This window comes from Apis cerana, linkage group LG15, assembly GCF_029169275.1.
Source record: "Apis cerana isolate GH-2021 linkage group LG15, AcerK_1.0, whole genome shotgun sequence".
Taxonomy (NCBI): domain Eukaryota; kingdom Metazoa; phylum Arthropoda; class Insecta; order Hymenoptera; family Apidae; genus Apis; species Apis cerana.
In genome coordinates this window covers 3631494-3656180 of record NC_083866.1, presented here as the reverse complement: position 1 = coordinate 3656180, position 24687 = coordinate 3631494, and the positions used below count along the sequence as shown (strand labels likewise).

The 24687-nt window shown below is 31.5% G+C and overlaps 1 protein-coding gene and 1 long non-coding RNA gene across 3 annotated transcripts in view; one reads left to right on the top strand and one right to left on the bottom strand.

The window, feature by feature from the left end:
- Positions 1–24687, top strand: part of LOC107997992 (attractin) — a 140839-nt gene that overhangs the window by 93898 nt on the left and 22254 nt on the right. For both annotated transcript variants that reach the window (XM_017056969.3, XM_062085603.1), the window contains one exon: positions 6772–6871. The gene's annotated coding sequence lies outside the window, so the exon portion shown is untranslated. The remainder of the gene's footprint in view (positions 1–6771; positions 6872–24687) is intronic.
- On the bottom strand, positions 22204–23127 carry LOC133667384 (uncharacterized). Its single transcript, XR_009832830.1, has 2 exons — positions 22511–23127; positions 22204–22434 (listed from the first exon to the last, which is right to left on the bottom strand). It is a non-coding gene; the product is annotated as an uncharacterized LOC133667384 (long non-coding RNA).

The following is a 24687-nucleotide window of genomic DNA, read 5'->3' as shown; positions in this document are numbered from 1 at the left end:
TTAAGTGGTTGGAAAATTAATACGGATAATGTGGATTTAGGTAAATCGAATTTAGAAATTTAATTTTTGGATCTTTTGATGGGATAGGATTTTGAAAACTCGAGGCTTGTGGATGATTTTAACGATTTGGGGGAGGATAGTAAAGTTGAAAATTGAAACATTGAGAGTTGAATAATTTGAAAATTTAACAATTAAGAAACTTGTAATCGCAGAAATTGAAAGCTTGTTGAGGAAAATTGAAAAATTGAAAAACTTAGCAAAAAAAAAAAGACAGGAAAATATTGATGTTCAATCTATTCGAAACAATTTTCGCGTATTTCGCTCGAATTCGACAGAAATTCGTTTCGAATTGTATCGCTAGGGAAATTTCAGGGGTAATATTCTTCTTTCGGGACACTATGGGGCGCCATGAATTCTCAATATCCGGAACACGTGTTGTCAGGTCTGGAAACAGAACAAAGTATTCAGAAGATGAATGTGACAGCAATAAAGTACGATCATCCAGCGAGTTATGGTGTTTTCCTCGTATTTGCTCGTAATGTGGATCGTTGCTCACTCGTGCAAATCGTTCAATAATCATCGTCTATTTGAGTGTTTTGAGTGATAAGATTTAAAAAATAAAAATAAAAAGATAAAAGAATGGCTTAGTTGGTATTATTGTTTCGTTGTATTTAAACGTATCACGATTAATATTTAAACAATTGTTTTTTTGTTATTATAATTCACATTAATTAGTTATATTTTCATGCGAAAGTTTTATTTTATATGGAAGGTAGAATAAAGGAATATTGGAAGATATATGCTTTTTATTAACACGAAATATCAGATGTTTAAATAATTTTGAAAATGCATGAAATACTTTTACGATACTTTACAATTTGAATATTAAGATATTAAAAATTAAATTCGAAGGAATGAAATTAGAAAAACAAAAAAAAAAAAAAGAATCGAGTAGGAGAAAGTTAAAAACCAGTCTCGAGAAAATTAAACTAACAAGGGACTGCGGATCCGCAAAAAAACGAGCGACCAACATCAGCCAGTGAATAAAATGGTAGAGAAAAACCAGTGAAAAACAAATGAAAACAAAAAAAAAAAAGAAGATGGAAAAGAAAATGCAAACACAGACAAGTTAAGTAGAACGATATAATAAACTGTCAAACACGAAGAAATCCTCGAAAAATAATAAAATTCGATCAGTACACGAAAAATTACATTATTTAATTGCTACTTAATATTTATTATTATTCATTAATTATATCTTATATTTGAATTCATTGTAATGTAATTTTTCCATACAAAAGATTAGTTGATAATTTCCATTCACAGATTAAAATCTGTGCCCAGAAAAGTTGCAGAATTTTTATTTCGCCTTTCCTCCCCTTTTCTCTTCTCCTTTTTTTTTCCAAGCGGAGGAGAAAGCTTGCATCTGTTCGAAAGGGTGTTGGGTCTACGTGAACCATGACATTTCCGGGCGAAACACGAGCTTATTTGTAGAACACGAAGTAGAAACACATCCGTTGGTAATTTCATATCGGGGAAGCTGTTTCCGCGGTATGCAAATAAATTCTAATGTCTTTTCGTGTGTATTATAACAAAGTCAGTGTGAATAATGCCAGAAGCGGTATTTGACCGTGAATACGCGTAAAAATTACGAAAGATTGCCTACGTTATCTGAGAATTTATTTCTCCTCGTTCAACAGGAATTGTCGTGGAATTTTTGTATTTTTTTTTTTAAGAACTTTTAAGATTTTTAATTAACTTTAACGAATGACAAACGACGAGCTTTTAAAATAGGAGATTGAGGTATAAATTTACACGTGATAATTCTTATCAATTATTTATAATTATTTTGTAATTAATGAATTTTTGTATCAAAGGGATACATCTTGTGTAAAAAGAATTTTAATAATTTTGATAAACGACGAGTTTTCTGTTAATCTATGAGAATTTGTTTTTTATTCTACACTCGTTTATTTATATTTTATTATTAAATATTGTTTTTTCCCTTTTTATCTAGACCATGACTTGACAAATAATATTCATTCAATCGTAGCAGTGTCTATGTTATTTGCCTATTCTAATTGGCCAAACCCAATTATAATCACCCCCGATGTTCCAAATTTCCAAATAGTTTATCCTCAAACAATCTCATGGAGTTATATCCACGTTATTCCAATTATAATTGTAAGTAAACATTGTAATATAATATCTACAAACATATTACTGAGTATGAATGTTTATGGCTAGCACATATACGTGATAGTAAATAACTAAAGGAAACCATAGTATTTTTGATTCGTCATTTCTTATGGCTAATCAATCTTCAATTAATCATAGATATTTAAAATATCTTTATCCAATTAAGTAAACGATAATCATAAATCTAAATTTTCAAATTAAACAAAGTAAAACAATAATCATCAAAGAAAAGAATAATTCTACTTTAAATAATAAAAACATTTTATAATAATCATTTTCAAAATTACAAATTCTAAAGTATTTATGAACATCTGTCCACATAATAGTCTTTTCATTTTAATTAAATTAATGTCATAATAAATTGAAATTCTGAATATCAATATCAATGAATTATTTTAAATCTCACTGTAAAATTAAATTCTACATTTATATGTCCATGTATTTACATTTAATGCCATAAAATTTAAAAGATATTTTCAATTAAACGAGTCTTACAATAATCTTCAAATATTTCAGCATATTTATATTTTTACAATTAACATTATTCGTATTATCATCTATCAATAATCGATAAAATTCCACGACATTCAATTGATTAAATATCCATTCCCAAAATTCCAAATTTCCAAAGTTTTAATAATTAATCTATTTCGTTCTACACAGGATCTTCCCATAATGAACCGAAGCTCACATTATTCATCTCCAACATTTAAAGTTTCAAAGTTTCAATAATTTATCTACAATTCCATGCATGGAACCCACATCATTATTTATTAAAAAACTTTCTATCCTAATTAATCACACCAACAATATCCATCTCGTACAAAATTTCAAGCTCCAAAAATTCCACAATTTGTCCACCACTCTACACATCTGTCACAAATCTTCTAATTGACCAAATCCTCCATCCTTAAGAGTCCAAAGTTTCCTCAACAGAATCTAGAAAAAAAATCTTCCCATCCATCAATTGGGACCAAGTTTCACATCCCTGAAATTCCCAAGTTTCCTCAAAGACTCTGCCCACAAATTTACCCACAAATAATCATATCCATCAAACATAAAATTTCTCTCATCGATCGAACCCCACGTAAAGTATTCAATCCCCCCAAAATTCCAAACTTCCAACCACCTACCCCGCAAACAATCCCGCGATTAAACCAACGCCTTCCACGTGACTCCACGCTCGAATAATTCAAGCCATAACCTCGAAACGATTTCACTTAGCCGGAAGATCGAAGATCGCTTCCGGTGTTTCGTGTCGTTGCAACACAATGGAGGAAGGGAAATCCTCTCCCACGCCTGTACACGTGCAGTGACCTTTTGGGGGCGAAGTTAATAAATTAGGGGAAAAAATTGTTGTTGGCAGAAGGCGTGAAATATGTTTTTCTTTCGACGGCGAGTCATCAAGTCCCGCCCACGATTGGGCCGTGACATTTGGCTGTAATGTATGACGAATGAAGTTAGAATTGATTTTTTTCTTTCTTCGAAGTCGAACTTGCTGATGTTTCGTTTTTATCGCGCTTGTATGATTCACGCGTTTGATAGAAATGGAAAGAAAATAACGTTTTCTTCTTTGGAGGGCCGATGAATTGTAATTATTATCGTAAATATTATTAAGTATTAAATATTGATAATATATAAGCATCTAAAACATTTCTGGATTTTCTTTTTAAATTTTTAAACGATACATCGATTATTAAAAACTGAGAACTTGTCTCGTTATTCTTTTCTTCAGTAGCCTGTTTTTTTTTTTGCTTTCATAGCTCACCTCGCCATCAGTTTCCTTTGACTGAATTTTGGAGAACTTGAGAAAGGGGGATTAAATAAATTGATGAAATTTGGAGAAATCCAATGCAGTTTCTGAGCTGGTGAGATTGTTTCCAGTGCCTTGGAATAATTATGTTAATTAGGGATTGATACTTGATCCGATAGTTGATCAAATTATATGATTGTTTTATTGTAATAAAAAATGTAATCAAAGAATAGGTATAATAATAATTATTGAATGATTATTATTGTTGTTGATTTATTTTATTGGCGAGAATAAGATATCTTTTTCAAAATTGTCACGATTTAATATAAATTAGCATTAAAATTACGTAGTATCAAATTAGTTGGTCATCATAGCTAAAATTGCTTTTGAAATTGCCTATGCATCCATTAATCACAAAATTATCATTAAAATTCATCGACATCCTTATTAATAATGATATTAGAATCATATCTATACAACCTATACTTGATACTTAAATCCGTAATATTAAAATTAAATTTAATCTCCGATGTATACATTAATTTTAATTTAAAAAATTTAAATATCCCATTTTACGCAAAACAATAAGTATCATCTTACTTATATATAGAGGGAACAAAACGTTTCAACGTATTTTGAAAATAAATTATAAAATATTTAATAATATTTAAAACGATTTACTGTGAATGAAATATTATCGATAGTTTTGGTACAAATATTTTATTTCCCGCTCCAATTCATATTCAAGGATCACAAACTCGATCTCCATAATTCGATACGTAATACGTAATTCTCTTTCTTTTTTTTCTTTTATTGAAAAATATCCGGATATCCCATCTTGATCTCCATAATTCAACGTATACGTATAATTCTCTTTTATGGCATTAGATGTACTATGTACACGCGTGAACGTGATCAGAGCGCTGTAAAAATGATTGAAAATTCCACGGGTGAGGAACTATCGTTTGGGACCGTCTCTAATTTACGAGACCGTCGGTACGGCATCCAGAGGAAAGAGTTTACAGAACGTGTCTTTTGATCCACCTCGCCTCTCAAACGTGCACCGACTCCGTCTATTTCCTCTCCAATTTCCGTTTCCTTGTTTGTCGTTCGCCCGATGACGTTCGATAAATATTTTACGTGTTGTCGATACCGATTGTCCCGCAGATCGAGGATCTTGGATGGCGCAAGATGGCGGACTAAGACGAAAAGCCTCGTTTCTTTCTCTTCGAATTTTTGAGCCTTGATAATTTTTGGGTTAATTGGAATTTTTTTTTTATTTTAAAATAAAAATATGAAATAAATTGTGCGATAATTTGTAACAATTGCAATTCTTCGATCATTCGTAATTGTACATAGCGTTTGCAAACATTTGGTTTCGTTCTAAAAAATGTTTCCTCGTATTAAATTATAAATTTCTCAAAAACGTAACATAACGAAATATGTTTTTCGATTATGGATTAAAATTAATTTGTTCCAAGGAAAAGTTATATTCTCCTTCCAAAGGTACGCAGGGGAACGAAGCTTTTTCAAACAATTTTCCCTGCTGCATAAATTGCAGCAGTTTTAATTTCAACCAAGAAGGGTAAAAAGAAGGAAAAGACAATTGGCCGATTACCTTCTTTAATCCAATTTCATCGTTCAATAGACTCGAACAGTAAACGGATAAACTTCGGGGCTGATCTTCGTCGAGGCGTCATTTTTCGTTAAACTTTCATTTTCTCGATGGAAAATAATATATAACGATATATTAAAAAATTATTACAATTAATTAATTGTTGAAAAACAATAATAAATACCTTTCTAACTTTCAAACTTACGTTTCGTATGAATAATAAATATCATTAGATCAAAGAGAGGAAAAGTTTTTCTTTTTTTTTTTTAGAGAGAACCTCAAGTTGCGTAAAAAATTTAATCTGTTAAAATGGCGGATCGCCAGATGGCCAGAGGCCCGCTCTTTAAACGTTCTTCGACACGCCACCCCTTTCTTGCACAGGGGATATCGTGCGAGAAGGGTTGGCGAATCGAGGATGCTTAACACGCGACTTTGCAAGGCCGCTTCGTGGGAGGCCATTTTATAACCAATTAGTTTCCCTCTTTAAGAAACTGCCTACGGAAGTAGCACTCCACCGTCCTTCGACTCGGTCGAAGTGGCTAACCAGAATAGAAAATCATTGTTCCGCGATGACTTCGGGGCCAGTAGAGAGCCATGAACGAGGAGGGGTGGTTGCAACGGCCGCCGTTTTATCGCGGTTGATGATCGAAGATCGAGGAGGTTGGCAGGTTTAATTAACTTCGTTTTCTATTATAAGCCGTTCCATTTTATTTTTATCTTCTTGCTAGGCTGAAATTGCTTCAAGATCTTTGCGAAATTTATATATACGTATTCCTTTCGGTGGAATGCTGTATTTATTACTTGTTTTTTTTTTTTTTTAAATTAGATTACCTTTGAAAGCAATAATAAATCTCTAAAAACCATTTAACGTGGTATAGTTTGTAAAATGTATAGAGTTTGGAATAGAATAGAATAATGACGAAGGTGAAATTACAAATTTGATGAGATAGGTTAAAAAATATCAGAAAATGAAATGAAATGAGGTATGGAAATGAGAAATACTTGAAACTGGTAATCCAATTATAATACAATTATGAATATAGGTTAGTGCTTGAGGATTGTAATGAAATTTACGGGAAATCGAAATTGTAGTAATTAAAGTTGAACGACTTTAGCCGAGGATCCTTAAAATGAAGAATTTGAATCAAATGATCGATAAAAACAGTCGAATTCGATTTAATCAGATCTTTGAACCTTTTTTCAGATTTCTGGCCGCATAAAAAATTAAATGCCGACAGTATTCTTGCCCGATCGTCGCTGGATTATCCTGTTCAGGAAGCCGATTTTAATGAAAGCCTTCCTCGGTAAGTCCTCTCTACGATTCATGCATTTGTCGTGGCTAAACAAGAATCGAAAATGGAAAGTTTTTCACTTTTTTAATAAAAAAAATAAATAAATAAAATAACAATATCTGGATGAAAATGATTTTCGATAGAAATAAAAGATTAATCAGAAATAATAGAATAAAATTAGCTTTAAAAGTATAATAATCCAATAAGGAATTTTAAAATAGTTTCAAAAGTTTTAAATTATCTGTTGATGCGTATTAAATACTTAAAAGTTGATTAACAATATTTTATGATAATTATATATGAAGAGAGAGAAAATTTTTATTATTGTTCTCGTAGTTAAATGGAAAGAATGTTCGCTTTTTATCAAGTTGGTCCCACGATCGAATCCCCAGATTATTAAAATTTATTTTCTTCGATTTTCTCTCGTACTCTATACGTTATTCTTTATCAGTGTCTTCCATATGTTAAAAATACTTTCTTTAAAATTAAAAATCACCGTGGGAAAAAGATTTTCGAAAAATCAATCTGGAATTTTTCTTTCTTTACATTTCCTTTATTTGTGTATTCGCATATTTCAGAAATAAATTTTCAGAATAAAAAAACTTCCAAATTTATATATATAAATATCTCTCAACTTGTATCTTTGAATTATTACCAAAGGACACAATTTCTTCTTCTTTAATCTTTAAAACATTTTAAGAAAATTGTTCGAATCATGAGTTTTTTAATCTGCTAATTCAATACTTGTGTAACGATTTTAAATATAACATGCAAACGAATTTAAAAAAGCTTCTACGGAGAAATCAATCGATCCTTGAGGGGGGAGAGGAGAATTTGAAGGAGATTGAAAATCTTCGCTCAGTGTTTCACGTATATATAATCAAAAACGTACAATTTCTTCTCTCTTTCTCCATTTTTCTTGAGTTTGTATCCAGGGAAATGTATCCTCATTTTCAGCATCCTCTGAACTTGCACAAGATAAAAGCACGCATGGAACGCTCCCATCTCTCTTTCTCGCCATCTCTTTACGATTGATGATGGATGGTTAATTCCGAAACCATAGTACGAAAGAAAACCCAGCAACTCATTCTACGCAAGACTAGTCTTGTTGGCAAAAAGAAAAAAAAATGGCTCGTTTAATGAACTATATATCCTTCTCTCTCCATCCTGCCTCTTCCTTCATCCTTCATTCCGTAATGCAACTGCGATTTCATCAGAAATGACTCGCTGTCTGATCAATGGCCGACTCGTATCACTTAATCCTTGCGTAATGGTCGCTGGGGAACCGAACATTCCCGCGTATTATGTAAAACGGAGGTAATCTATTAATTTGTACGGTATCATCGATGATCATCACGTGCATTGCGTTAAATTAGGGCGATTGGACAGTGCGATGAAGTGTTAATTGAAAGTAACTAGTACGAGTAGAATTTTCAATGCGAACATTCTCTCGTGAGATAGTCCCAGTCGAAATTATCGTTATCGGTATTTTAGAATGTAACTATAAATCTTAAACTACAAGATAACGTAGAAGAAAAATATAAATAATAGAAAATTTCAATTTAATGTTTCACTTTAATAACCAATCTCATAGTATGGTTATTTTAATATTCATAATATTTTTAAGAAAGAAAAAGAAAGAAGGAAATAAATTAAACGAAGAAAAAAAATCCATCATCGTGAAATCGTGAAGTGAATTTCACTCGATCGAATGAAACGAAATCTCTAAGGGCGAATCGGTGCAGGGTTTTAGGGGCCGTTGAAACGGTGTTAGAAAAACACGGGTTATTACGGGTCGGCGAGTCGAAACAATGGACGAGGGAGCCAGTGGAACGGTTCGTACGTGTTCAGACGAATCCAGGCCAGGCACTGATAATCCGAAAAGGGATCTCCCAGCGATTTGTCTCTCGATCCTCTCTTCCTTCCTTACTCCTTACCTCCAATTCTTTCTCCCTCCCTCTCGTTCTCTCTTTCCAGCGTCAACAGTGATTCGCTGTCATCGCATACTTTAACGCGATAATTCGCGAATATATTATATTCGAAGATTGAATGATCAATTTGCTTTAGTAATTTTTTTTTAATACAATTTTTCAATTTATCGAAGATGCATTATTTATATACGCGTAATTACAGAAAAAAATTTTAATTTAGAATAGATGTAAAAGCGTATACAACGACAAAATGAATCCAAAAAGTAAAAAAAGTTTCTCCCAAACTTTCGCAAGATACGATTCAACGTGCGTACAAGATGATAACGCATGGTCGAGTTTACTTCGTCCACAGAATCCACTTCCAGCGGGAATAAACATCTTCTCCGATGATCCGAGCTCTGGGACGCATTAACCCCGGGCGGCAAAAAGTCTCGAGCGTAGATCCGATACATCGTGATCCACTCGAAAAGTTTCAGCAAATGGCGACAACTTCCGGATGTAATCGGGATCAGGACGCTTAGGCTCCGTTGGACCTCGATCCTCCGTGAAGAAACCGTGGAATTATCCCCGAGATATCGTGGAAAGTGGGGCGATGGTATGAATTATTGTGGAACCCTCTTCCCGAACCTTTTCTTCGGTATATCCAGGCTAAGCCCCTACTGTTCCAAGTTTTCTTTGATTTAGAGAAATTATTGATCGTCGAAATTGTCAATAATTGCTCAATAGTTTTATTCAAAACATAACCTATAAGGAACAGCGTCGATCCGCGATCAAATTAATCGTAATCTTAATCTCGAAATTCGTTTTCGAGTTCATCTCATTATCTCGATTTCGATCGTTCGAATCATCGACAGATCGGGGGAGGGATCTTTGTCGGGGAGACCCCCACAATTCGTTCTGCACACACTCGTAATTTCGACAGATTCGTCCGCCGATAATTAGCCTAATGACAAAATGAGGGGAGGGGAGGGAAGGATGGCAAACAAGAGGGAGAGAATTCGTTGCGTCGCGTTATTTCCGACGAATTACGGCCATTTGATCGCACGCCTGGAAACGTTTACCCCCCCCCTCCCTCTGTTTCTCCCTTTGCGTTGTCCACCAATATCCTGTGATTACAGACTCGCGGTTTTAAGATCAACTTAACTGAAATTCGAGGGAGTGTCGTTCGATTTATATCAACGAACGAATTGCTTTGATTAAGGGTTCAATTAAGCGTGATAATAAAATAATTTAAAAAGGAAAGATTAATATATCGTGTTAAGTTAACTCGATAACTCATTCGAGTCTCTTAAATTAAGAGATAGAATGATTGTGAAAATAAGGAACATAAATTAGGCACGTAATCAGGTTGGAATAATTTTATTTTTACTTCACTTTTTTTACTCCTCTGCTTGGAACGAAGTTTCGCGTGGAATCCGCGGTTTTCGATTGTTCGACTTAGAATCGAATTACGCGATACGATCTCGGGGATTTTCACGCGAGTCAGGATATACGAAGAAGAAGAGGAGGGGGAGGGTTGGAAGAGTCTTCTTTCAGCCGTCCAGGGTATCCATTGTTTCCGGTACAAAAGGGGCCAACGGGTGGAGACGGCACGTCGAGGAGTCCATTGTTCCGCTTCAGGATCGCGCGAAAGACATCGCCTCTCAAAAATTCCACCTTCTCCAAGTCACTCTCCAGAGCGGAGTGGATCGAACTTCGGGGGGAGGAATACTTCCACTTGCTTGCTCGCCTCGAATTTTCGTGAGAATAAACGTATCAATTAACGTGCATTCATTTTTTTTCCCTTGCGCTGTAACGAGAAAATGGATAATATTGATACGTCGCTGGATTTTCGGGGCATTGGAAATTTATGATTTTTCCAGAGGAAGTTAAATAATTGGTGGATTAAATTAATATATTCACATGTATTTTCGAAATATTCAGTGGAACGTTTAATTGTCATCATTTAGGTGACAAAAATAATTCAAGGGGATGATTAAAAATTTCTACGTTTGAAAATTGTTACAGTTAAGTCGAATAATTGATATACTTGATACAATCCAAGGAAGTGGATCGAGAAATTACAAATTGGCTCAAAGAGGAACGTCAAATTGGTTCACATCCTTTTAATCAAGGCAGAGAACGTAACGTATCCTATCCACTCTAACACAAAATATCCAAATCCCATTATCACCATTTAATCCTCCATACCAAACCACTTCTACCCTTTAATCTCTTTCAATTTTCAATTATTAACTAAAGTCTCCCCTTTTAATCTCATCAACCTCGTGACGAACGACTTCCAGTTTCAGGCAAAAAAAAAGTTTGTTCAGGAAATTTGATCTCTTTCGAAAAAAAAAAGTCTCTATCAAAAATTTTCCAATTTTCCAGCCCAGAACGCTTCGAATCATCGAGAAAGAGAGGGAAAGAGAGAATTGTCCCAACAATAAACTAATACGTCAAATAAAATTCGTTTCGATTCACTTTTGACCGATGATCCGTGTTTATTATTTCCGGTTACCAGTTCCACCTACCAGTAATCGTTCACTGAAAGATTCAATTCCTGGAAGAAAGGCGGAAAGTCAGTCAACTACATTTTGACTACATCTGATTAATATCCTAATTGATTGGATAATAAATGGATATTTCTCCATGAATAACGATACATAAAATATATTTTCCAAATTTGTTGTGATGCAAAAATTCCCTGATACTCGAAAGTAAAAGCTTCAAAAATGCAAGATCTCTAAAACCCTCTTATGTTTTCACCCTCTATAAATTCTATCATCCATCCTGGCGAGGATTTTCATCGAGTCGTGACGAATGGGCGAACAAATTTCCCGGATTGACAAAGCCTTGGCCGACGTTTTCATCAGATCGAGCTGCCATTACGCTTCGTTATCCAGCGGCTGGCATAATGCACGTGGAAAATGGCGGAAAAATCGACAACACTGTAACGAACCGAATCACATCCTCTTTCTCAGATTCTGGTATCAATGGTAAATAGATTCGTAGATTCTTTCATTATATGTGGTGCAAAAATGTGAGAAATCATCGAAGGAATTATTTATGGAAATGTATAATTGTTATTATTATTATACATTTATAGGTATGTGGTGGTTTATTGGAACAAGGAATATTGTTGTCGAAGATTGTGATTAGTGTGGTAGTTTGGAGATGAGTTAAGATATATTATAATAATAGTGGATAATAATAGAAGAGTTAGGGGGTTATAAATCAACGTGTATATTATGAAGCCTTAAAATCTGGGAACAGAGATGAGAGAATTATTGTTGGAAGGAACGTGGAACGTTTGGATTGGAATAGATTGTAAAGTAGATGGAGTTAGGGAAATAAGATTTAGAATATTGAAACATGTGGATATCTATGAGGTTTCAAAAGAAAAAAGAATGGAAGAAATTTTTCAAACTGGAATATTTTCATCAGAATAGACTTGCAATAAGAGAAAGCGAATTCAAAGCTTTTAAATTTAGGAACTTTCTAATAACTTATAAGTCTCAAAATATGTAAATATCTGTTGAGAATGTTTGTAATAAAATAATAAGATAATAAGAACCTTGAGATCCTTATGAATCATTAATCCAATCAAGATTTGCAAAGGAAAAGTTCTAAATTTATAAATCTTAAAAACAATGAATCTATGAATATTCCAAAACAACGAGAGATCTTCAAACTTGGATTTCAAATTCAAATTTGTCAACCTAAGAAAGGAAAAAATGCAAATATTATTACAACTGACACCGGATCCATTTCCAATAAATATTCCATCTACGATCAATTTGCACACGGCGTACCTAATAAAAAAAAAAAAAAAAAAAACAAATCTCCTCTCCAACCAACAATTCTCACAGCCAATCAAAGAATCGTCGTCTCGGCTAATTAAACTATCCTGCCCTCGATCCCTCTTTTTCTCCCCTCACGACGCGTGGTCCACGGGACAGAGAGGTGAATACGACCACTGAATGTCAACGAGGCTTATTAAAGTCAATATCGAGACCGCTGCGGATTGCGTTTGTCGCGTGCTCTAACGTGGACACGTGTGCCACGAATCGAGAGAAAAGGAGGCAGCGTTTTCTTTTTTTTTTTTTTCGTTAATTAAATAGGAAACGCACGACCATCGACACAAGGGAGAATTTCCAGGGCTCGTGGAAATCTGGTTTTTTCGTCTATTTTCTTTTTCTCTTTTTCTTTCTCTCTCTTTCTCCATTTTATTTTTACACGTCGCATCGAATACGACGTTGGACGAAACGTGGATGAAACAGGATGAATGGAGAACCGAAAATGTCTCTGTCTATGCGAATATGCTTGGTACATTTTTTTTTCTTTTTTTTTTAATAGATTAGACGAAGTATTTTGCCAAACGAAGTATCTTTTTTTATGGTAATAATTTTCGAATATTTTTGTTCCTTTTGCAATTTAATTCTTTTTCTGATGAAAAAGACGTAAGATTGTTTTATTAATTTTTCGAGATGATGTCGTTCGTTGAGGTAAATTCAAATTTTTTGAATTGTTTATTAATAAATCGTGGTGGTAGTTTGGTTTTTTTATTTTCTTTTTTTTTCGTTTATTTAGGAAAGGTGATTCAAAATTGTTGGAACGCTCGATTTTTTGAAATAGTTTTCAACTGTTCTCTCCATTCTGGAAATTTAAAAGCAACAGAGAAGCATTTTACCCGAATTTTGACGAATTTCTTTTCTTTTTAAATTTTTTCAAAGGAAGATTATTTTTATTAAAACCAGAGTTAATCTTTCACCGAATGCATATAACTTTAAAACTGAATAATTTAATAATAATAATTCACAAATGAGAATGGAGATATTTTTACGAATTTTGCTTTTTTTAATTCTTAAAAATTGATTCATGTGTGTTTCTTTATTGTGAAATCCTAGCAAGCCAAAAGTCATCACCTTCTTGCGCCATCTGCGAAGCAACAGACTGAATTGCGGCTCGAAAGTTCGTTCCGATAACTTCGTTTCTCATTCTTCGTCTCCTTTCTTTTTCTCATTCCTCGGCGAAGAACTCGCGGAGCCGACTAACACGTAATTTTCTATCCACCGACATCCATTTCTTTTCGTTTCATCTGAATCCTCAGTTGGAAGCTTTCGTTTTTCTCGCGATATTCAATTTATTCTTCAACCATCACCAGACTTCCATTAAATTTAATTAATGTAATCGGCTGACGAGTGGAAATTAATTAAATTAACGGTTGATTAAATTGATCGAAGATGTTCTTTTCTCGAAATAGTCGACGAGATGATAATTTTTTTTTTCTTTCATCGATTTGAATTAATTAGAAAATTGGAGGAATAAGTTTGACAAATTTTTGGGATTTTCTTTTAAAAACTTTTAAGATCGCAAAAGGATATGTTTTCTGGATTTTTGAAGATTGTTTATTAATAAATATTTTATTATTTTGTCAGAGGATTACAATTTTTAAAAAAGAAATTTTTAATCCATTAAAGAATAATTGAAATTATCATTCTTCGTTTGTTAAATTAAATATATAATATACTATAATATTATAAATCTGTGATAATGATATTTTCTGCTCCATCTTTTCGTGTAATTCTTCAAACGAATTACATAAATTTACTAGTTTAAAACAGATAAGTTTCCTTTTTGCTTTATTATTTTTTTACTAATTTCAAACGAACAAGAGAAAACTATTCCAAATCTAATCTAAATTTAATCTAAGCATTTATTTAATTTTAACGTATACTTTTTTATACGAACTTTTCATTTAAAATAATACATAAATATATAATTTATGTATAATAACATTTGCACATTCTTTTTGCTTGTCATATTCTTTAAATAAACCTATACCAAATTTATACAGAATCCTAACCTAATCATTTACATTATAACACATCTACTTTTTTTCTTTCTCTCACCTTCTTTCACTCACTTCAAATAAATTAAGCAAACGTTTCTATTCCATGCTTATCTCAAACATCTCTCATTCCTTCGTTCCAAAACAAAATTCGCATCATGAATCCAATCAATCATCGAAAAAGACTGACGTTACACAGGAACGAGAGGATACCTGTTAGCAAAATCGTGACCATCATTCGTTAGTGAGGATCGCTTCCGCCAGATGGCGCGTGAACGCGTAATTATGGCGGCACACGTATGAGAATCGCGTGCACGCAATCACTGGACGCCTATTGCTGTTTGGCCATTGACAAATATTGACATTCGAGGGACGTTCCGTGTTAGGACCACGTACCGGCTATCTCGAGTCAATTGGGTTAATTGAATTGCGCCATGCCGCGGCCACGTTGAAAACGCACCCGGAATCCAATCCACAAATTGTCGTTTGCGCGCCATTCATTCTTCCTGCGCGAAAGAAATTTTACTCGTCGAAGATTTTTGGCTCGTTTTTTCGTTAAAATTTTTTTTTTCGTGAATTTTTTCTTACAATTGATTGAAATTTTATGGATAATAATGAAGTGGAAATTGTGGAAATGAAGGAATAAGTGAATATTTGTGAAATATTTGAACGAAATTTTGTTATTTAACCTCTTCAGAGATACTGACGCGTTTATGTACGTTTAATTCTTTTTAACTAAAATTATTCTAAGTAAAAAAAAAATTAAATATTATAATAATATTTCGTTTCACTTGACAATCATTGGTTTGAAAGTATCGTAACAGTATCTTTGATATCTTATAATATTTCTAGAGATTGATATATTTATATTTGAAAAATTAAACGATCATTGACGAATATTAATTTAATACTTGATTTTATTTATAAATATATATATAATAACAATTTTTATAAAGAAGATATAAAAATGGAAAATAAAAATTCTAACGTATAGAATACATTGCTAATATATTTCGAGAAGCGAAAATTGAAGAACGAAAGTTGATGGAACGTAGAAATGGTATCAAACGATATCTGTCAATTTTGACAGAGTCTCACTCTTATGTTAGATACCAAATATATCCGGAAGGTTGGCGCCGCGCGTGTTACGATGCGTCTTAAGATAATTTCGATATTGGATGCAGACAATTTGAGAAATCCTCCATAACTTTGACCTTCAAATTTTGAATCTTTTATTGTTTAATTGGTTCATCGGTGTAATGATTATATTATATCAAATAGTAAATGGAAAAATTTTACAGAAGCTTATAGATATGTCGTATATCTGCACAAGAAAAGCTTAAAATTTTAAAGATAATTAAAAAAAATAGATAAAATTATCATGTTTAGAATTCTATACATCATGGAAAAGTTTAAAAATTTAATAATCAATTTAATAAAAAGTAAAAAAATTGATAGATTGATCTTCAAGTCATCTCTTTCTCCCTTTGTCTCTTTTTCTCTCTTATAGAAAAGTTGAAAATAATTAAAAAAATAGAAAAAAACTTGTTACTTTATTTAGAAATTAATTAAATTATATTTTTTAAGGGGAATAAAAAGAGAGTGTAAAATAATGAACGTTTCACAGCGAGTATTTGAGTATATTACAACCCACGCTTTATCAGTTACAAATTAATCTGTATGAATATTTTTGGAATACGAATTTTTTTTATCGTTGTTTCAGAAAATTGTTTTCGAAATATTAATTCAGTTTATTGAAAACTTCCACGCGTTTTTTTTGTTCTGTATATAAATGAATACCGATTGAATAAAACTTGGAATTTTTGCTATATCATTGTTTCAACCTCTCGTTTTTTTACAATGTTGATACAATGTTAATTGTATGGGCTATTGAAACGATACGTGTTATTTACAAATTTTTCCTAAAACTCAACTTTTTTTTTTACAATCGATTTAAATTTTTTTAATTTTTGTTCTTTTAAATTTAATCCTTTATTTATATTATATTGTCATCGAATATATTCCTCTTCATAGACGGAAAAATCTTCCACAATAGATATTCAAACGAGTTTTCATTCGAATTGTTATAAAGAAAAACAAAAGATACTTCCAATTCGATAAATTTTTCTCGTAACTAAATTTCCTAATCGTTTCGAAATGGGATGCCATCATTGAGGGAAGTAAGAAGGAAATCTTCGTTATGGCATCTTCCTTGCAATATCCTTGCATTGTAACTTCCACGCAAACGTTCCACAGTTAATAATACCTTGTTAAGTGGTTGGCCTTGTTCACTGCACTTAAGTCGTGCATAGTGTATGCGAGAGCAATGCACAGGCTCGAAATTACCACCTTGATTTACGTCGATATTATCGTCCACGTGGAAACGAAGGTTTTAAGATCGGCCAGTATGTAATCGAAACGAAAAGCAAGCCCTTTAATTGTCCAAGGGTTTCTTTAAGGGAAAGAGCGATATATTTGCGATCGAATCAAATCGATTAATATATATCTGCTTAAATTCTTGAATTCAATAATTAATTTTTCTGACAAAAAAAAATGAAAAAAACTTAAATAGCAGTTATAAATTATATTATGGAATATCATGAAATTGAACGTTTCGTGCTAAAAGATCGAATTTTTCGTCTCGCCAATGATTCATCCCCTACGCATATTCCATCCCTCTTTTCACCCTCTTTCGAAGGAAATAGGAATTTTTAAAATTGCAGAGGAAGCATACGCGTACTTAGGTCTTTTGTCCTAGGGGTTGCTTGCCTTTAATCGTTTACACTTGAATTATTCCTCGCTGGAAGATCGTCGAGGCTCGTCTCCCTTGGCTTCAAACACAAACGAAACACGTCGAGAATCTTTTCGACCACTCGAGAATCTTGAAGGGATACTTCATCTTTTCTTCCCTTGCGACTGGGAATCCTCCTCTCGAGAGTCAAATATTTGAATGTAGCGATTGGAAAAATAAGACGAGAATACTAGGTGTAGGATGGTATGAAATACAGATTAAAAATAAGAATAAAGTTATCAGAACGTTTTCATCCCCTTTCAACGATCAGATTTTGTTCAATTTATTTAACAATTGAAAACATTATTAATTCTCTATGTTTCTTTTTTTTTCAAATTTTTCCCCTTTTAAACAATCCATTATTATCCAAACAACAAAAGTTTAATCTTTTTTTTCCTTTTTTAACTGCTCGAAAAACATACAACACGGAATACAATTAAAAAATTATTTTCCCAGAAGTGGGTAAGTTTCCTTCCTAGGCTAGTAGCATACAAAGACTATGTATTTTCCTTCGAATTATCATAGCCAGCGGCTATACACCGATGTGAACTATACACCGTGAACTTATTCGTAACTCGACACGGAATACGAGACGTAATGCTGTGGTGGCCTTTAAATAGAGGGAGAGAGAGAGAGTAGTCACCTAATGAAACCGAAATTATCGAAGCTTGTTTGATTCAGACGGCGTGTTAACTGCCGGAAGGTTCATGCCGACATCCTTTTCCTGTTTGAAGTTTCATTTCTTCGGAAATGAAGCTGATCGATCGATTCTCGGATAAACTTGGACAACTTCGATCAATTTTATATGACGAATCGAATCGTGAAATTGTGTACTGAAAATCGTACATACTCTTTCTTCTTTTTGAATAAAATCCCTCCACAACCGTCTCTCTGCGCGTTATCTTCAATATTCACCTTGAAACCGGGCCAATTAACATTAATTAACTCGATTTTCCGACTCGAAAGGGAGAAGCTCGCCGAGGAATTTCTCCTTTCGACCGGAATAAGGAATAAAATGTTTGCTATCCGTCCAGGGAAGAGTAACTCGCCGGCTTAATAACGAACAACGTGGCCGATTAATGGAAGGCTGGCCGAGCCTTTGCAACTTCGTTTCACCCCTCGTTCCGCCGCCATTGTGCCCGTTACCCCATTATAAAGCCTCCCCGTGAAGAACAACCGCGATTCCTTTCAGGTTGGACTCAACTCAATTGCTCCTGCTGTTTCAGACAGAAGTCGTGCAATTAGTCAGGTGAATAGCGATTAGGTTGCCTGATCGCTCGGGGATTTTTTAAAGAATTGTGAAATGTGATGCGCGAAGGAGTTGGAAAAAGATCTTTAGAGATTGGTCAGGAAGAGTTGATGAGTTGATGAGTTATCGTAAATTGGATGGTAAATTGGAATTTTGAAATTATGATTTTTAATTAAGAAAGAAATTTTAAATTAAAGTGGAATTTATTTTGTGGAATCAGATTGGAAGGATTGGAAGATAAGATTGAAGGAAGAAGAAGATTATAAATATTGATTTTTAGAATTGGAAGTGGATTATATTTTCGAGCTGATTAAAAATTATGATTAGTACAAAGAAGTTTTATAGTTGTAGGTAAATTGAGGAATAAGGTGGATTGAAAGAAAAAGAACGGTGATCGAAAGTATAAATGTTGTACTTTTATAAATAATTGGAAATAATATAACGTAAATTCCACGTAACGTATAATTTCCCCACGAGATTATAAAGTTAACTTTGTAGAAGTTATAATAGATATACCATTACGGTATAGTGTTACGAAGATGATTGCTGTATATGGAAATATAATACTATAATACTAAACAGTTAATATAATAACATAAAGTAGATTCTCTTTATTAACTTATCCCCTGTGGAACCTCTGACTGGATAAACGAATAATCAATTAATTCGATTTTATATTTACAGTTTGTATTAAATAAAATAAAATATAAAATTTTCTATATATGTACATATTGGAATCTAAATTTAGAATATTATGATATTAAAATAATAATTGATACACTATCAATTCTCATGACAATTGTTGATCAGTCAAAGTAAGATTATATAAGTGAGAATCTATTATATGTAAAAATTATATTACCTCACTACTTGGATCTAAATTGATTGTGCTTGGATCAATTTTTAATTTACTAAAGTTTTTGAATTTACAAATATATATATATATTTTTTCAATATGTATAACAATTCATTTATTGCACTTTGCACTTTAATAACATTTGACAATCCTTCAATTGTCTACTGTTCAAATCAAACATTCTCCTTTTCCAAAATCATACAATTTTTAAAATCGATTTTTAATATTATTTTCAAACTGTTGTTAACTTTCAAACTAACAAAACTGAAAAATGAAAAAGAGATGCGAAGAATGATATTTCAAGGATGCAGATTCAGGTGGGATGTTGCGGGGGTGGATGCAACACATGGAAGGTTAAAAAAGGAGAAAAAGGATGCAAAGTAAATGAAGAATAGAAAAAATGAGGGAGGAGGGTGGAAATGAGATGATGGAAGGGGAAATAAATAAAGAGACAGGATGTAGCAGTGATGAAATTGTTGGAATCTAACAATGGTAACGTGTCACATTTCAAAAACGAGGGGGTTGGCTCTTAGTAATTGAGGTAATTAAACGTAAATCTTTGTTTCACTTACTTTTTTTTTAATTATGTTACACAAACACATATTCTAGAGTAAGAACGTTTAGTAATTAATATGGGTAGTTAACAATATTTTAAAAAAGGAAAAATTGTAATTGAATTGAACTTTAACGTGGTATTTTTATTTTGTTACTTTTTTATTAATAAAAATTAAAATAATAATTAAAATAGAAATGAATAATCATTAAATTAAAGGTAATCAAAATTAAATTAATTAAAGATATCTAAATATTTTAAATAAGAAAAAATTGTAAAAAGGAAGATATTTAATAATTAGAAATTAATTTAGAAATAATATTATTTTAAAAATAAAAAGAAATAAGTTGATGATTGGTAATTAAATGTGAATTTTTCCTTTTTAATTTTAAAGAAAATTGACTATAATTAGAATAATTTAGAAATATTGTGTCATATGATGTGTGTTTTGCTAATTATTTTTATGATTCAAAAAGAAATCATAAGTTTAGGAATATTTGTAATATGTAGTAAAAGCAAAATCTAAAGATAAGCAAATATTTTCAGTTAATAAAAAATTAATTGGTGGAAAAATTTAATCAACCTCAAATATCTCTTAAATCCTTGTAAATTCATTCTCAGCATACCTTCTTCCTTACAATCAGCATTCTCATGCCATTACCATCATTCCAATGCTTCCTATGTTTTAGTCAATATCAAGATTCAAAATTCAGATCAAAAGAAACAAAGATAGAACACAATAAACAAGAATAAGAAAAACTTCAAAATATTGAAAATATAAAGAATATATACAATTTTTAATATTGTAAATTTAAATCAAAGTATATCTCGTTAGTTTATTTAAAGAATTATTAATGAATTTATTTAATTATTAAAAGCATAAAATATTATATTAACATTACTTATGTAACATAACATAATTTATAAAATTTTCCTTTAATTTCGTTAAATTTTGTAATTATTGAAAATCCATTAAAAGATTAATGAAAATTATTAGAAAATACACTTTTCAAAAAATGTTATGAAAAGAAAGAAAATTATAATACTTTACTAAAGAAAAACTTATAACTTATTTATAATTTTTTAAGAATAATTAAAAATCAATTTCTATTTACTAATTTCTTAATTTTGTTTTGTATTAATGTTTAAATCTTTATTTAAGTGAAGAAACTATTAATTTCATGAATAGCATAAAGAAGAAATAAAATCAAACTATTTCTGCAGTAAGAATTTGATGAGCTCTGGTTGAAACTTTTCTTCAGATAGTAAATCTTCTTAAGATCCTGTCAACATTACTTCAAAAGTTTTACTACAAGCTAAACAAACTCAACTTCCTGTAACAACCATTTCAAATTTATTTTCTTCCAATTTTCTAAAAATTTGCTCACATCCACAAAATTAATTTTTCATTTAAATCAATCTATATTAAAAATTGATATTTATTTTCAAATACATATTAAAAAGCACGTATTGTAATCAGAATGATATACAAAGTTCAAATAAAGTCAAAGTATCTGCAACAAACATTTAAATTATTCCTCAAATATAATTATGAATTTTATTAATGTTTATAATTTTATGATAAATTAATGTTTATAAGATTATGGAATTAGTGGATTGTTTACAATTTAAATGTAATATAATATTCATTTACAAAATAAATATTGCATTAATGATACATATTATATAATAATATAATTATTATAATTATTTTGTTTTATCACACAGATCGGATAATTGATTTGGTGATAAAATAAAATAATTACAAGTTGTAAAAAATTTATGAAGCAATAAAACATTTTATAGTTTTTTTTTAAAATCGACTTTATCGTGTCATAATATTACTTAATTATATTCAACTTCGATAATTATTAAGAATAAAATAATCGTATAAATTCATTTAATCGTAATATCGTAATTGAATCTTGTTCTGTTAAAAATAAATGAATATCCAAATTTGATCGTTTTGTAACAACATGATGCATCGTGTAAGTAATAATATTTTATGACATACGTACAACAGTAATGAAGATTAAAATAACGACAGCTTGTTTTAAATTAATTGCGTCAAATATATAATTAGTTACATAATAAATTATCAAAGGGTTTTCATCCATAATCGAATAAAATATATAAGAATATATAAATTTTATTTTACTAAACATTATAATTTTAACAAAGAAATTTATTACCAAAAGAATTTTTTAAATCCTCAATTATAATTTATAATTAATTACAATATAAGTAGCATTAAAATATTCTTCGCATAAGATATTGAAATCTATTTTTAATAAGTATTTAATTTCAAACTACGAGGTCCAATGGTTCAAAAATAATATGCGATATATCTATATAGTTCTGTCTTAAAAATAAAGTATAAAATAGTATAACATGCATTCTTAAAAATATTCAAATACAGCAATAATTTTCTATTATACTCAATGCTATGTTTTATATCTAAGATAAATGTATATAAATTGATATAATTAATTCGAATACATAATTATACAATAATATCAACAATATCCTCCTCCAAAATCTTCCAAAAATTTCAAGGCATCGAAACAAATTCAAACGGAGTCCTCCCCTCTAAGAAAAAGGAAGGGACGAAAAATGATGAATCCGGCGAACGAAAAAGAAGGATGGAACGAGCGGCGGTGTCGGTGGCGGGAGGGAGAGGATGTGCGAATTTCTGTGGCGCATGCGCGTGCAGTGGCACCGTGCTCCCGGATCCTCAGTGCGCTCCTCACCCGCGGCGCGTCTACGACGATTCTCTCGGCCCTTTCGGGAGTCCCGAGGGACTCTGGCCGATCGCGACTCCCTCCTCGTACCGCTCTGCTTACCGATCGCGCGGCAAAGTGCCGCGCATTACGTAGAAAATCGAGCCAATTCGAATTTCCTCCACGCCTCGGTTGATCCGGGTATGTGCAGAAGAACATGTGTTATCTCGCCTGTGGATCTCATGGTGAGGGAGAGATATTGAAGTTGAAGTAGTAGATCGATTTTTCGAGACCGATCGAGAAGATTTTTTTCTTCTTTCTTTTCCCTTTATTGGTGCTTGACGAGACTTGTTTTGGAAGATTCCAAGAGTCGTGGTGTTTGGGATTGTTTTTTTCTTTTTTCTTTTTCTTTTTTTTTTTTCTTTGTGTAGAAACGATCTCGAGTGAATACAACAAGATGGAATTGTATCTTTTATTTTGAGTGTGGAAGAATTTTGAATTTGGAAGAATCGTGGTGAGTGGATGGTTTGGTTATGGTGATTGGGAGTGTTTGGGATTTTTGTTTTTTTATTTTTTTTTTTTAAATAATTTGAGATTGTTTAAGATAAGTAAGGATTTTTGAGCCAATATAATAAGGAATTGTATCTTTTGTTTTAAATTTTAGAGATTTTAGATTTGGAAATATGATGGTGATGTATATGTTTTTTCGAAATAACTTGATTTGGGGTAAGAAGAATTATTGGAATGGAATTGTGTTTTAATTTTGAATTTTTGATGTAATTTTAAGGATAAAGAGGGTTTCTAACTCAATATAGGAAGATAGAATATCGTATTTAATTTATTTTAATTATTTTAATTACTGAAGAAATTAACAATTTAATTTTATTTCTTTTGATTTTATGAAAATGTAAGATTCGCCTTCTTCGAGTTATTAAGTAGATTTAATCGGTAGATAATATAGTAGAGAATCTAAATCTCTTTTTTATAACGATAAATATACTTTAGTTTCTTGTATAATTAAATCGATGAAGTTTATGAATGAGACAGATTTTGAAGTACGAAATTATTACGTAATATATTTATTAATATATTTAGTAAAATGAAAAGATTAATTAATTTTAATTCTACAATCGTAACAGTTGAATGGTTAAATCTGATCCAATTTTCAGCTCAAACTGTCTTTCTTCATTATCATCGAGAATAATGATAAACACGTGTATACGTCAGAAATATGATGGTTAAGCGCAATTAGATTATCAGCTTAAATTTCTCTATTCTTTCGTTTTATCGTATGAATACGATAATATCTGTAACAAAGATTTGGTGATTATTAACTTATCTTTTTATTCATCGTGAAATAAATCTATACATACACATATATTAATATTGTACGTATAATAGAATCTTCGTTATAGGAACACCCGTTATATAAGTTTTATTATATAACCATTCTATTATATAAATAGTCCATTTTCTATTACAGAATGTAATATACACATTATATTTATTTTTTTCTGCATGACGAATGATGTATCACTTATTTTAGAAACGAAATTTAAATGACTTGAGGCGCAAAAGCAATGTAACGTTGCAAATTCACAGTTCTCGTTTCTTGAACATCGTATGATTTTTTTTTTTACCATATTTTTATTAAACTATATCATACATTCGTAATTTGAAGTAGATTTTGTTTAAAGTATTAAATAAAATCATGTGTTATTCCTACGTGAACACCTTTATCCCTCGATTAATTTGTGTAAGAAAGTTTCTGTTGTACAATGTGTCTAGATTTGTTTAAAGAAGATGTAAATTTGCATAGTCACGTTGCAAGCGACACAATTCGATTTTTCAACTTCTCCAAAATGCAAATATTCTCAAATAATACAAATACTATG